This window comes from Lepisma saccharinum, chromosome 12, assembly GCF_977018435.1.
Source record: "Lepisma saccharinum chromosome 12, izLepSacc3.1, whole genome shotgun sequence".
Lineage (NCBI taxonomy): Eukaryota > Metazoa > Arthropoda > Insecta > Zygentoma > Lepismatidae > Lepisma > Lepisma saccharinum.
The window spans coordinates 44606677-44621248 of NC_139240.1; the positions used below are offsets into that span (position 1 = coordinate 44606677).

General features: G+C 39.1%; 1 protein-coding gene across 4 annotated transcripts in view; it reads right to left on the reverse strand.

Moving 5' to 3' along the window:
- LOC145996039 (uncharacterized) overlaps positions 1 to 14572 on the reverse strand; it is a 270364-nt gene that overhangs the window by 5198 nt on the left and 250594 nt on the right. The window contains exon 1 of one of the 4 annotated variants that reach the window (XM_083132242.1): positions 1098 to 1231. The exons of the other annotated variants lie outside the window; for them this stretch is intronic. The gene's annotated coding sequence lies outside the window, so the exon portion shown is untranslated. Of the gene's footprint in view, positions 1 to 1097; positions 1232 to 14572 lie in introns of those variants that run through there. 4 annotated transcript variants of the gene reach the window in all.

Consider the following 14572-nt stretch of genomic DNA (forward strand, 5'->3'; position numbering starts at 1 on the left):
ATTAGACAAGAAATATGATTAATAAACCATCCATGTGCGTTAAGGTCGATTTGTAAATGAACATTTAAATTTAAATAGTAGTCTTAATACTATTATTTGCCATGTGTTATTTTCTTTACCTTTATTTACCAAAGATGAATGATGTCGTATTTAGTCTTTAAAGGTGAACATAGGCGACCAATAATAACATTCTACGAAAATTCACTGCACGTGTAACATTTAATGAGAAAATCCTAACTATGCTCCTCATTTAAATATCACAATTATTCCTCTCTCATTTCCCTTTGTGCAACTGGAATATACTTTGTCATAATGTTTTTGTTGATTGATTAATTTGCTTTATTTTACTTTTCCTTCTACCACTTTTGGCTAATCGCGAAGATGAGAATGATAGTAATGGTGATAAAAGATTAAATTGATGAAATGACGGTTACAAACAACATGGACAGAACGCAGTACAAACCTGATTTGTAAGTCTGCAAAGTATAGTGCAATATTTATTGAATTTTTGGATAAAGCTCTCTCTCTCTCTCTCTCTCTCTCTCTCTCTCTCATATAATATATACATGAAATGCTTCTACATAGTCTATAAATATGCCTCCAAACAATATAATTTTAAAATTCTTTACTCATGCACTAGTTCCTTCAGCACTGACAAACTTACAGATTATAGTTGCCACCTTGCGTGAATTAAATTCTGAAATACTGGAGATGTTACAGAGACCAATTGTAAAATTCCCAAACAAACCACCGTTAAGAATAATGAGTCATCCCAAACATATAATTAAAGTAAGGTAATTAAGATTACATTTCATACATGTGGAGTGTAATATGAAATGACCGTAGCGACATAAAAACAGTGAGTTTCTACTACTCAACCAACTGTTACATTGTACTCTTGCCAATAAAATTGAAATTTTATGATGTATGTATAAAAATAAGAATATAGTTGTGAAAAGAGACGTGAAAAACAATAAAAATAACAAAAAAAATTAATAAAATAAGCACATTGTGAATTGGCCTACTACGTACTAGCATGCAAAGAAATTCCTAACTTTGTTACACATTTCACTGTCGTAGAAGAAGATATGAATTACCATTTTTCTGTCATTCTTTGTAAAATTCTAAATGTATCAATTTCCTGTAAAGAACGAAATTCTACATTTAAAAATTAAAATTATTTTTAAATGAAAATATTTGCTAAACTTAGCGCATGTCCAGAAGCACAAATAGGTACTGAATAAAACAGGTTAGTCAATGTTCCATAGAAGCGTGTTCATTGGTGGCCAGACAGACCGGCGTCATTCTACGCCACGTTGTGTTGCATTGCAACATGTTTAATTGAATGAATGATAAAGGTAAAGGCAATGTGCTCCCCTGTGCTATGCACCACGTTATGAACGTGTATAGGGGTTTGAGGTTAAGGCCCCACACATTCTTGATCGCGGCCGCAGGTTGGGGTGATATTAATTGAATGAATGAAGAAAAATAAAGATTCTTCCACAGTAGCCTCATCTAGTTCGCTGCACTCTTTGCACTCCTGCGTCTAGTTGGTTACAAAGTGCAACACTTAGCCGTCTACTTCGTTGAATTGGTGTCACGTAGTGCTATTGGTGTCTGCACCGTTTGTACTACGTTCTGGGGCGGTGTATACAGTGTGGTGTGTAGCCACGTGGTACGTGTTAACCAATCAAATGAACAATGAAAGCAGCGGATAGGCATTTGTTGAATCTCTTGGACTTGAACATCGCTTATCGTTTACTTGGTTCAGCCTGACACTGGGTATACCTGCATTACATTAAAGAGTGTAGCGAACTTTACGGAGCAAATAAGTACAGTAAAACTTCGTTAATCCGGACTAATGGGGGGATAAGTTAACTGGTTTAACGAAAGTCCGGATTAACTGAAATAACCTAAAAGAACAGTAGAAAGTGCATTAAAACTCCGTTTATAGCAACAAAACACGTTTATTATGGCGTATTTAAAGATCATAGGCCTAAATACACTGTACAGTACAGTAAAATGTAAAGCAATACGACAATGCAGTACGTACATACGCGATACCCATATTATGATGATGTGCCCGATGGACCTGGCTCTTCATCACTCGAAACTCTTGCTGTGAGAGTAGGTTTGAAGTACATTATATTAAGTTGGGACAGTTTAGAATGTATTTCCTTCACTAATAATGTGTCTCAAGTGGTCATAGTACGCAGACGGAGCAATATGACGAATGCGATTGTTCACTTCTAGCCACATTTAAAATCTCGCATTCTGCTTTTCTTTTTCTTGCCTGTTCGGATTAAGCGAACTCCGGCTTATGGAGGTCCGGATTAACGAGGTTTTACTGTAGATACGTTTTAGTACGTGTCCTTAAAATGCTGTTATTTTCCCACCCAATTTATCATGAAGCTGGCATGTTAAAAAAAAAACATGTAAAGTGTGCAATGAAATTGGACGAATTCGATGTCAATGCCATAATTAAAATAAATAAATAAAACCTGAAATGTGTGATCGCACCAAAAGTGTTCACCATCCGGAGGGAGACCCTCATGAGCACAGACCTCACACTACCCCTCCGGAAGACTTGTGAGGGAGAGGGTGCGTGAGGGTAAGGGCAAAGCCGGCTCACTGGGCGATGGCAACTCGGGCACTCGCCCGAGGCCAAGCGCTTCAAGGGGCCCAGCGCCAGATGAAAATAATTGTTTTTGTACGATTTACTACGAGTTTATGGAACGCTGGTGCTTCCAATTAAGTAACTAATCTGATATAAGCTGCATTCGTGGATTATTTTGATATACTTAAAAATATCCAAAATTCGGGAAATCATATTCTGAACAAAGTAGGCTACTATATGAAAATCATGTTCAAATATTTGTATCAAAAATAGTTAATACGAGTGTTCGTTTACTTGTAGAATGAAATCATGTTGTAAAAATATTATTTAAATTGAATCAATGTAAATTCATACAGCGTCAAAATCCAATGAGAAATTTTAAAAATATATGTTATTGGATATGAAAAAATATTTCCACTTTTATAGTGGAAGTAACAGTTTGATATTGAACACAACAGTTTTGTAATTAAACATAATGTACATCGCACCAGGAGCACATCAGAATTGAAATGAAACAATTATTTTGAAACATTTATTAACCTCACATAACTCTCAGTTTTAACCTTCAACATGTTCTGCTTATTGCTCTGCATATTTCGTTTTTGACAAAAAAACGAAATGTTAAAAAACACATTGTGGTGTTAATTTTTCATGTTTTTGAAAGTTGTGATATGCATTTTGCTACCATGTTTTGTCACGAAATAATGCGAAATGAACTGAAAAATGCGAAATAAAACTCTTAAACACGAAATTTAGGGTTTATTTACCGACGCGACACCTTCTGAGGTCTGTATTATCATGTGAGTTATGCAATTCACGGAAAATTGATTAATTCTGCTGTTAATATTGGAGAAGCAACAATGGACTCCTTTACACAGAAGAAAACTTAATACTCTGCTAACTACATAAATGTGCTATTAGAAGTGAAATGTTAATTTTGTGTAATAAGTGTAGTTTTTATATGAAGTTTAGAATTACATTCACAATTTTAAAACCAAAATATCTTTTTATATACGACTTTTCATCCAATTTTTCACCGCTATAACACCGAAATTTTATCTTATTTACCGCTTATGAACCAGAAAAATTGGCTCCGTCTTTGTACCGAAATTTTCCTTTTTTATTTACCGAAAACATGTGCCTCTTCTCATAGATAATACGATATACATTAAATGTAATAATATTTATATTATGATTATATATTCTTCAGACTAAGAAACAAAAATCTGATAAATTTTGATTATAGGCCAAACGAATATTGTATGACCCATGCCCCGCACCCACTTAGGGCCAACCCTGAATAGGGGTAACGGGTAGTCGTGAGGGTGAGGGCGTGTGAGGACGTCTATTCTTCAGTTGCAGTTCAGTTGGACAAGGAAAAGAAATACTGTTGTCACGCGCCACAGGCATCATGGCATATGTACAAATTGAACGCGAAATAATACGTTTATTTTTCTTGGAATACCCAGACACGGGTTCGCCATCCAGAAGATGACCTTCGTGAGGGCAGACTTGTGAGGGCGAGGGGTTCCGATAGTGTGCTGCAATGAGCGTTTTTTGCTCGACCGGCAAATAGTTCGCACGGACGACGCTAGATAGCGATAGGAACTGACAGCTCTTCGATCACCATGACGTCACGAGCGAATTTAACTCGAACAGGCAAAACGATCAGTATACGCTCGAAACCCAGTAGTTCACGTGTAACCGTAATTTTTCTGTAGTATTGGCCCTTCGAACATGGATCGTGAAGCGAAAGACGCAGTGAAATTGAAACTGAAGTGAACATAGTCATCATTTTCATGTTAAAATGTAATTTAGTCCATCTTTACAACACATAGCAATGCATGAAAATGAATAGATGATTATGGGCTGAAACTACCAAGACGGATTTTTGCGCATATATTTGTACGATTATTGTCCCATTAAAAAGATATTTGATATTCTATATATTGGAGCGTATTACGCTCGAGCGTGGGAGATTCGATCGAGTATTTTCGAGCGAAAGCGGTCCAATGCAGTACTCTAGCCGAGTCGTGAGGGTGACAGCGAAGACTGTCTACTCTTACGACGGGCATGCTTGAAAGGGAAGTGGGATGCGGGGAATAAGCAGCAGATCAACCAGGAAACGGCGGTGGCACCGAGAGTTACGACGTCGAGTGGAGGAAGTTCTGCCCACACCTCGTTCTACAGGCTGCTGCGTTTCTTATCTAGCTGGATTGGTCGCTTCCCCGCTCCCCACTTCCCTTTCTAGCATGTAGGGCGCCCACCTTAAGACTAGACAAGAGCTACAGAAACAAAATCTCATCCATTCACCTCTAATTAAAGTCACTGATCTAAGTAAAACAAAAGGACGCAAAACATGGTAGCAATGTCCATCCCAGTAACGCAACTGTCACATTCTCAACGCAGAATATTAGGATTAACACTTAGCTCAGCAACGTAATTTTTCAAATTAAATAAAATAATACTTTTAGAAACTGCAAAACATGTTTTTAAAGCTCCATGGTTACACATCAATACAATATTACACACGCAACTAACTTACTAACTCTCTAGTCTTCTTAAACCCGAAGGTTTAGGACTGCGAGTACGAGTACACAGGCCTTCCATCTATCCCTATCCTGAGCAAGATCTATCCACTCTTTTCCATCCTTACCGATTTCCTTTAGGTCCATCTCAAATTTATCTCTCCATCTTCGTCTTGGCCTTCATTTGTTTAATCAACAAGAATTATGCAAATGCAACGTGCCACCACTCGTAACTCCAGGGTATGGAGATCCGAATTGGCAACACACCGCTCCTTGCTCCGGCCGGTCAGTTGGAAGCACCAGTTCTCACCCAGGGATCGGGATTAAGACGATCCACCCTTCCTCCAGGAAGGAAACCACCGAATTGCGACACGTGACAGTAAATAAAATTCAAATACTTTATAATAAAAATGTCCAAAATCTTTAATCACGAATCGCGCGCGTACATACTGATTCGCACAAGTTAAAATTATATTTGTTGGGTCATGCACGCTCGTAGGAAGTGATAAGCAACTTATTTAACACGAAAGTCCGCGCACCGCCTTGCCTTCACAGTTAATAGCAAGACCTCAACTGCCTACCTCAAGCGCGAGTAGTGTTGTCCACGGGACGAGACGGGACAGGCTTTTAAAAATTCGAGACGAGACGAGATTGACCATGTGTCATGAGACAAACGAATATTTTCGAGACGAGACAGCATTTCCACGAGACTTCCACGAGACGAGACAGGCCAAAGTCTCGTCTCGTGGGTAACACTAAGCGCGAGGCGCAGCATAACAGATTGTTCTATCTTACAATACTACAAACTCATAACATAAAATAACACAAGAAAAACTAATAATTTATATAACACATCAATGTTAATTAGCGATAGTAAGCTAAAGTTCAGGTTGGCAACAATTAAAAATGCCAACGTGGAAGTTTTTACATCGCGAAAAACACGTAGCGTGGTTCCCCCACTCCTAACATAAACAGCCAATAGAAAAACGATATTTTATTGAAAACGAGGGAGAAATACTTTGCTATAATATTGCAATATTAAACTATATAGAAATAACTAAACTGATTTTATCAAATAATTCATATCTGCCCTTGCACATAAAAATGATTAAATAAAGATTTAGTTTATAACGAAGACAAATTACTTCAATCTTGTACATTGTTGAACAAAAATCGATATTAAGAAGAGATGTATTTAACTTGTGCTTAAACAACAAAATTTGCGTGAAAGATAGTAATAATCCTAGCCATTTTGGATTTGAAAAACAATGAAAACATTGCATATATTATTTGGGATAATTATTAGCCTATAAATTCTGAATAAGTATTGCAAAAATACACGAATAATATTATAACACAAGATAAAACGTAAATATATACATGCATTATGAAAACAATTAAGTATAAATAATTTAATCCAAGTTCTTAAACTTGATAGTATACGAATATACGACTGAAATATGCCTAACATGGCGGTCGTTACACAGGAATAAAAGAAGAAGAAAATGTACATATTGCTCAATTGGAAATTTCAGCCCATATTTGTGTTTCTTATTACAACAGTCTTTCAGTAGGAAAGCAAGATGCATATAAACATAGGGTTGGGCTAGTCTCAAGACGGGCCGTGAGGATAAGACAAGTATTGAGTGTTGATTAAAATAAACATTTCTGGATCGCACTCTCTTCGTCACTGAGTACGTTTCTTGTTTCACGTGAATATTGAAGTTTGAGATCTCATTCCAGCCTTTCACCAGGTTTCCGACAAGATGACCCGCGGACAATGATTTTTTATGCCTGAGCGACAATAGCCAGAGAGAAAAAACGGCAACCGTTACTGTTCCAAGCCCGGTTCGGTTAGAGCGGGCTCATTAAATCAACGTTCCCTTTTCTTTCTTTCTTCTTGGCCCTCTTCAGTACCTGGATTCGGTTGGCCATGATACTGGTTGTCCACCACTTTCACCCTCAGTATTTGCGATCGTGACGCTTGGGCCCATCGTGATATTGCCCCTCACTTCTTAGCTTTAATCATCTAAGAGTGCGGACCAAGACAAGCAGGGCGGTGCAGCTCCGCCGGTTACCCCACCCTGCCATTGTTGTCCATTGAGCTTCAGACAGTCACAATCCAGCGCTCCGGTTTCGCAGGCAATAATTAAGAGTTTTAGAACGAAGCATAAAGGTCTCGAATGTCACGTTTCTTTATATTCCCTTTCTGGATCCGTTGCATCATGCTGGCTGCTGCTTCTGGAGATATCCCTGGGCCGTGATCACTTACAGATGGAAAAATATCTGCTCCATCTTTCCTCAAGAAGGTCTCGGTTGCTACAGTAGCGAACCAGCCATTGTCACCAGTGTTGCGTCACCTGATATATTATTATCATTTTGCCTGGCGCAATATCCGTAGTACGAAGTATCTCCATTTATGAGAGACTGAATTGATCATTCTCCGTTTTCTTGTAGAGCAGAGTGCATTGTGTGTGTGGCCCTCCCAAGAGAAATGTCTAAATATTGTAAAAGGTATAGACAACATCAGTGGCGCAACCACAGGCGGTGGGCAATGGGGAATTGCCCCTCCCCCAACATTGGACGGAAATCAATTCTAGGGGGACAAACATTGACGTCCAAAGGCATCTGTTGGGGTACAAAGGAGCAATTGCACCCTCGATTTCAAATTTTATGCAAATAAAAATACATTTCGTAAAACTTCCTTCCTCGCTTCTCTCGCAATACCTGCTTTTCTTATTCTTATCAAGTCAGAGCCGTAGCTAGGGAACGTCGGGAGTCAACCCTGGACACCGAACGATCTAAATGAAAAAAAGTTGTAAAAGAGAGAATGCCATGGCGCCCCGTGAAATTATTTGCACCCTATTAATCAATATTGCTTTCAGGTTGAAAAAAAAAAATGGATCTAAAAATTTTCTTGCTCGCTTCGCTTGCAATGTCATTGTTTTCAGTAACGCATTTTAAATTACCAGAGGCCGGACCCTGTGGCCAAGTGTTTAGCACATCGCTCAGCGACGCCAAGGGTCCCGGGTTCGAATCCCGCTCGGGCTTGGTTGTTTGTGAATGTCTATTCATCAATTTCATAATTTCGTCACTCATCCCCATTTTCGCAAATTATCCAAGAGGCACAAAACGCGAAGTAAAATAAACTAAAACAATTAATTAATTAAATTACCGGAGGGGGAAGTGAGACATCTCTTGAATAATTTTGTCTTAAATGCGTGAACATTTTGTTTTGTGGAAAAGGATTAAAGAAACTTTGAATGCGTTCACAATTTAGTGTTAGCATGTTGCATTATGTATTTTCTAACTTTACGTCCCTCCATGTTGCATGTGTGTAAAACATATGTTGTACGTACATGAAAGTTATACATGTTATATGTACGAAAATAATTATATTCGGAATGCATTTATCATGCATTTTCTGCCATTCAAAAGTACAGTTTGTGTGCTCGTTTTCCATTATTAGTTAAAGTGAAATTGAATGTTTTGAAAAAAATATTGCAAATCGTTTGTTCCAACACAAATACTTTAGCACCGATTTCTTTTTCGGACCTTACGAGGATAATAATGTCTTTGATACTACTACTACTACTAATAATAATAATAGTATTATATCATTATTATTATTATTATTATTATTGGTGGTGGTGGTGGTACGTTAATTCTGGTACAGGCAAAAATTCGTGATTGTTCCTATGGGCAGCATTATATTAGAACAAACAAAAATGTTCGAGCGATCTATTTTTCAGGTAGAAAAAGAATAAAGCAAAGTTTAGGACAAATATAATAATCGGGACTAGATTTTTAGACACTGAAATATGTCGACATCGAATCCAGAGCTTGTTGGTTACAAGGCAATAACGTTAACGGATGGACACAGAGCAGGAGTAAAATGTTTTCCATGTTTGTGACAGTTTCGCCTGGCGAAATGAATTATATCAAGCTTATATAGTTAGTTCTTTCTGTAATCATTGTTAATTCAAATAACGTAGAACTACTTCTATTCCACAAATATTTGCTATCGCCTTGTAATCATATTGATTGTAAAATGAACCCTTAAATATGCTTTCATGTGAATATTGTGTGTGTGTGAGAGAGAGAGAGAGATAGAAAGAGGGGGGGGGGGACTGTTTGTAATGCCTAGAAAAGTCTGCACATTATATAGGCCTAACACTGGAAATATATACTATATCTTATATGCTTAGACTATATTCCCAGTCCCTCCCAGAAAGAAAGTTCTAGATCCGCCTTTGGTGCGGGGGAGGGAGGATTCCAGTGAGTATTCTTGAAGTATCAAAATATTATGTAACTCTTATTTTATATGGCGGAGAACATGATGTAACGTTAGGCAAATTTCAGTCATGTTATGGAATTTATCTTATTCGTATACTTTCAAGTTAATAACTTGCATTAAATTATTTATACTTAATTGTTTTCATAATTCATGTATATATTTATGTTCTATCTTATGTTATTATATTATTCGTGTATTTTTGCAACATTAATTCATATTTTATAGGCTAATAATTATTCTTCCTAGTTTATGCAATGTTTACATTATTTGTTAAATCCAAGATGGCTAGGATTATTTCTATCTTTCACGTAAATGTTGTTTAAGCACATGTTAATTACATTTCTACCCAATACCGACATTTCTCAACAATAGACAAGATCAAAGTAATTTAGTCTTCGTTATAAATCCTTAAACTAAATCTTTATTTAATCATTTTATGTGCAAAGGCAAATATTAATTATTTTACAAAATCAGTTTCTTTATTTCTACAAAGTTTAATATTATAGCAAAGCAATTCTCTCTCGCTTTCAATAATTTAACGTTATCCTCTTGACTGTTTATGTTAGGAGTGGGGAATGACGCTACGTGTATATGGCGACGTCAAAAGTTCCACGTTGGCATTCTTAATTGTTGCCAACCTTAATCAATGCTTACTATCGCTAATTAGCATTGATCTGTTATATAAACTATCAGTTTTTCTTGTGTTGTTTTTATGTTATGAGTTGCTAGCATTGTATAAAATAACAATCTGTTATGCTGCGCCTCGCGCTTGGGGTAAGCAGTTGAGGTCTTGCTGTTAACGGTGAAGGCGGTGCGCGAATTCTGTCGTGCTAAATAAGTACTAATCACTGTTTACGAGCGAGCAGGATACGCGCGCGATTCGTGATTAAAGTTTTTGGACATTTTTATTATAATATTTGATTTTATTTGTGCTGCTCGGTGGTTACCTTCCTGGTAGATTGGGGATCGCCTTAATCCCGATCCCTGGGTGAGAACTGATGCTTCCAACTGACCAGCCAGAGCAAGGAGCGGTGTGTTGCCAATTTGGATCTCCATACTCTGGAGTTGCGATTGTGATGGCACGTTGCAAAGGCTCGTGCTTTCTTACACTCAACCATAATATTATGTCATGATTCAGTATAAATTCTTGCCGCCTATACATCCACTTTGAATTACCACTTTCGGCAATTATATTTTACAGCCACACGGAATGATCGAAAGGGAAGGAAGAGGGGAGAGGATAAATTATTTGTGAGCATCAAGGATCGGGATTCCGCGATTAGAATTCTTAGTCCTGAAATCCCGGGATTATTCAATACATTCGGGATTGCATTCCGTATAAAACTCAATTTCTTTTCGAGGTTTTGTCGAGATGAGGCGTACAAAGTTGACAAAATGTAAAAAGTAAAGTGCTCCCCTGTGCATTGCACCACGCCATGTAGGTGTATAGGGGTGTGGAGTTAGGGTCCCACACTTTCTTGATCACGGCCGAAGTTTCCTCCAATTGTACCCACTTTACACGACGCTGGGTGGGCGCCGGAACGGCTTGAACAGGTGGGAAATATCCCGGTACTCCCACGCCGGGGATCGAACCCGGGTCTCTCGCATGGTAGTCAGACGGCCTAACGACTTTTTTCTCTTTTTCTTTTAGTAAAAGGAATACCCCTAAACGGTAGTATCCCCCGTTTTTCTCAATTTTCACATATCACGGATTTTTCCTCAATTCTTAGCCGGGATTCGAACCCAGAACCTCCGGCGTGGCAACCACTCCGCCACGGAGGTCGACAACGACTGAGCTACCGCGGCTTAATGTTGGCAAAATGTAGGATGGACTATTAGAGAAATAGAAGTATACACACGCCCATCTCACACTGTCAGAATTCTTACAATAGCGATAGTGAACGTAGCGGCAATGAAGCTACATTTACTTTGGACATTCACTAGTCCCTCTGGAAGGTCAACAATGCAGACAAAAGCTTTTGGAAGGCATTGTCGCGGGAGAAGCGAACAATGGACATTGAAGCGAATCTAAGATGAAGACAATACAGGTCGTGAGGGGATTCCTTGCCTTTTGGACAAAAATCGACGAAATGAGCGAAAAAAAATAAGGCATTGAACGCGAGAACTGGATCATTCGTTCTCTGGACTTCCTTGTTAGGCGTCGAGGGCTGCCGGGTGATCTTCTCCTTTGGGAAGGTCGTCGGGTGTGGTCCCAGAAGATGGGCTCCGGCGCGGGTGAGTGTAGATCGCCTTGACATCCGACCTTGAGGGCTACCTTGTCTCTCTCTCTGCCCAAACCCGCCCAAGCCTCGGGCGAAGGGCTCATCACTTCGACAGCATTCCTCTCGGGGTTTTTTCGTATCAAGGTCTCCGCACCGATCGCTTCCTGCACTTGTGTACGAAGACAGAATCTGGTGTAATTACAGATGCGGCATGGGAAAAATCAGACAATAATTAACTGCCTTTTTTCTGGTTTTTGCCTCTTACTAATTCAGGAAATGTGATATCGATGATGCCTTGGTAGACTGTGGCGCCGACATCAAGTGCCCGCCGCACGTTTCGTAGTCAACGGATGTTTTAGCTGACTAAACCTATGCTTCGAGCTACGTGGCGGAGTTGTTATCGCAGAACGCTACGACCCCAAGAGTCCCGGGTTCGAGTCCCGGTCTTGTCATGGAGTTCCTTGTGAGTGTTTTTCTTCATTACTTTCGTTACATAATCACTCATCTCATCGTCGCGATTAGCCAAAAGTGTCAGAAAAGCAACGCCAAGTAACAAAAATCAAACCAACTTCATAGGCGCAGTACAGTCACCGGCAATAATAATGGGACACCTAGTCCTGAAATGTTCGCTTCCTTCCAAGGAGTTATGTGTGGTGCCTAACTCTCGCGGCGTGTTGACAACACATCTGCGTAGCATCACCCTGACCACCCTGCAGCCTGCAATGCCACCAGGGGCCCGAAAAATTCACAAGCAACCTTGAAGGATCCAATGGGAGGGTAGGTTGTGTGGAGGCAAATTTTGTTTTCCAACCGGTAAGGCTGAAAGAAAGCCAGAGTGCTATCGGATCAGTCTACTGATGTCCTCAGTGTTGCGAACTGCACGATTAAGTGTCCAAGTGTACTGTATACTGTTAGCGATGTAGCATATCCACAAAGCTAGTCAAAATTTATATTCATAATTAAACTATAAAGTTTCAAAACACAGGAGAAACACAAAAATATGCTTGCTGACATACGGATGACATATTCTAAATGAAGATAAACGTTTCCGAGCGTTCGGTCTATTAAGACAGCTAACATGTCCATGGACACATCCGTGAAATAGAGTTGTTAAACTCGCTGGCCGCGGTCACACCTTTTTCAAACGCTTTGCGAGATGAAAAGTTACGGTTTTTCAGGCGGGTGGATTTCTATTTGCTTGCTTCAAAAACTTTAGTGTTGGCATTGTTTACTATTTACTACGGAAAGATCTACGTGGTGCCAAAGTGGATTTGTGAATATTGCAATGTGTGAAAATCTTGAAAATTGTTTCAATAATGTGCGATCGTCTGTTGCATTAAATACGTTTGACAACAGACGAACTGAAATTCGAAAAAATGAACAACTTCGCCAGGACATTCATCTTTCCAGAGACGTTATGGAAACAGTATCAGGTAGAGTGCTAATTTTTTTTCAGTATAACGTACCATGTAGAAGCAATGGATTCTTGCTTTTCTTAATTTTTCGGGATCTACTTCCCCAACGGAAAATGTCACCGCACACCTTTTCCCGTTTTAAGGCGAAACGAGAAAAGGCGAAAAGGAACTTCCCATTCACCCATATCTACCCTTACTGTCTTACCTGGTTCTGCAGGACATTCTTTAAGGTTTTCCAAGAATAAGCAAGCGGGGAATTAAGAGCACAAAACAGTTTGAAAATCAAGGACATCCACATAACTTAACCTCCTATTAGCTATTAGATGAATATCCATGACGGTCGCACCTATATATATTTCGCCTTTGTCACGCGACGCTTGGAGTAACTGGAAATTAACATGAATGACTTGAATGGGCTGCTAGCACCGTTGGAGCGGTCGGCCAGAAGCCACAACAGGTTCCAACATTGGTTAAAGCATTGTCAGTTTCATCAATCAATAGTTCATCCTCATAGTTGCGATTAACCGAAAGGTAGAGAAGCGACGTAAAATAACGGAAATAGAAAGAAAGAGCCCACGATTGTTTCAAAGCATGATGTTGCTAGAAATGTTTTTCAAGTGGGCTTATGGTGGATAAAAGTGTACTCTGTATCGGTGGTCATACTACGAAGATTTTTCTTCCTGTCCTCTCTTTATCTCTTTCTTCGACTGTTCTCTATATTTTCTTTGTTTCTTCTTGTTTCATTTTCATATTCTGGTTGTCCCTTTATACAGAAATCGATCATATCAATTGACACAGTTAAACAATTAGTTTTCATTTCTTGGTAATAAATAGTGTCTGATCCTCTCAATTGATGCATTTTCAGTGCATCACGTGGAACAGCATGATAAAAGAGCCAGTTTATTCAATTTTGCGTGCATTTTAATGCACAAAAATGAAGTTTATGTACTTTAAAGTGTTTTTGGGAGTCAACATGTTAGTGTGCATTGACACGTATGATTCGATTTGCTTTATTTTACTTCGCTTTTCTGTCACTTTTGGCTAACCACGAAGAAGAGGATGGGTGATGAAGGACACTCACAATGAACGCCGGGAATCCTGGTGTCCCCGCTACGGAGTTCGTTGACACGTGTTTGGATATGTGTGTTTCTATCAGTTTCTATACATCTCTCTCATTCTTTCTCTCTCACTTTATCACACCACGCTTGTGTGTGCGTTTCTTGCGCTACTATAAGTGAATCTGACCATTCCTTTTGTAGCTTATTGGAGATCAGAACCCAAACTCTCGAGGTGATGGAATAACCGCGAAAGGGATTAAGCGCGAAACTACTAAACGCGAAAGGACACAACCGCGAAACGTTAGACAGGATTAAACGCGAAAGGAACAAGAGCAGAACGGAACAAGCGCGAAAGGTGTAATCATGCAATGGAATAATTGCGAAAGGAACAACAGCCAAATGGATTAAGCTCGAAATAAAAAATTGAACACCGGA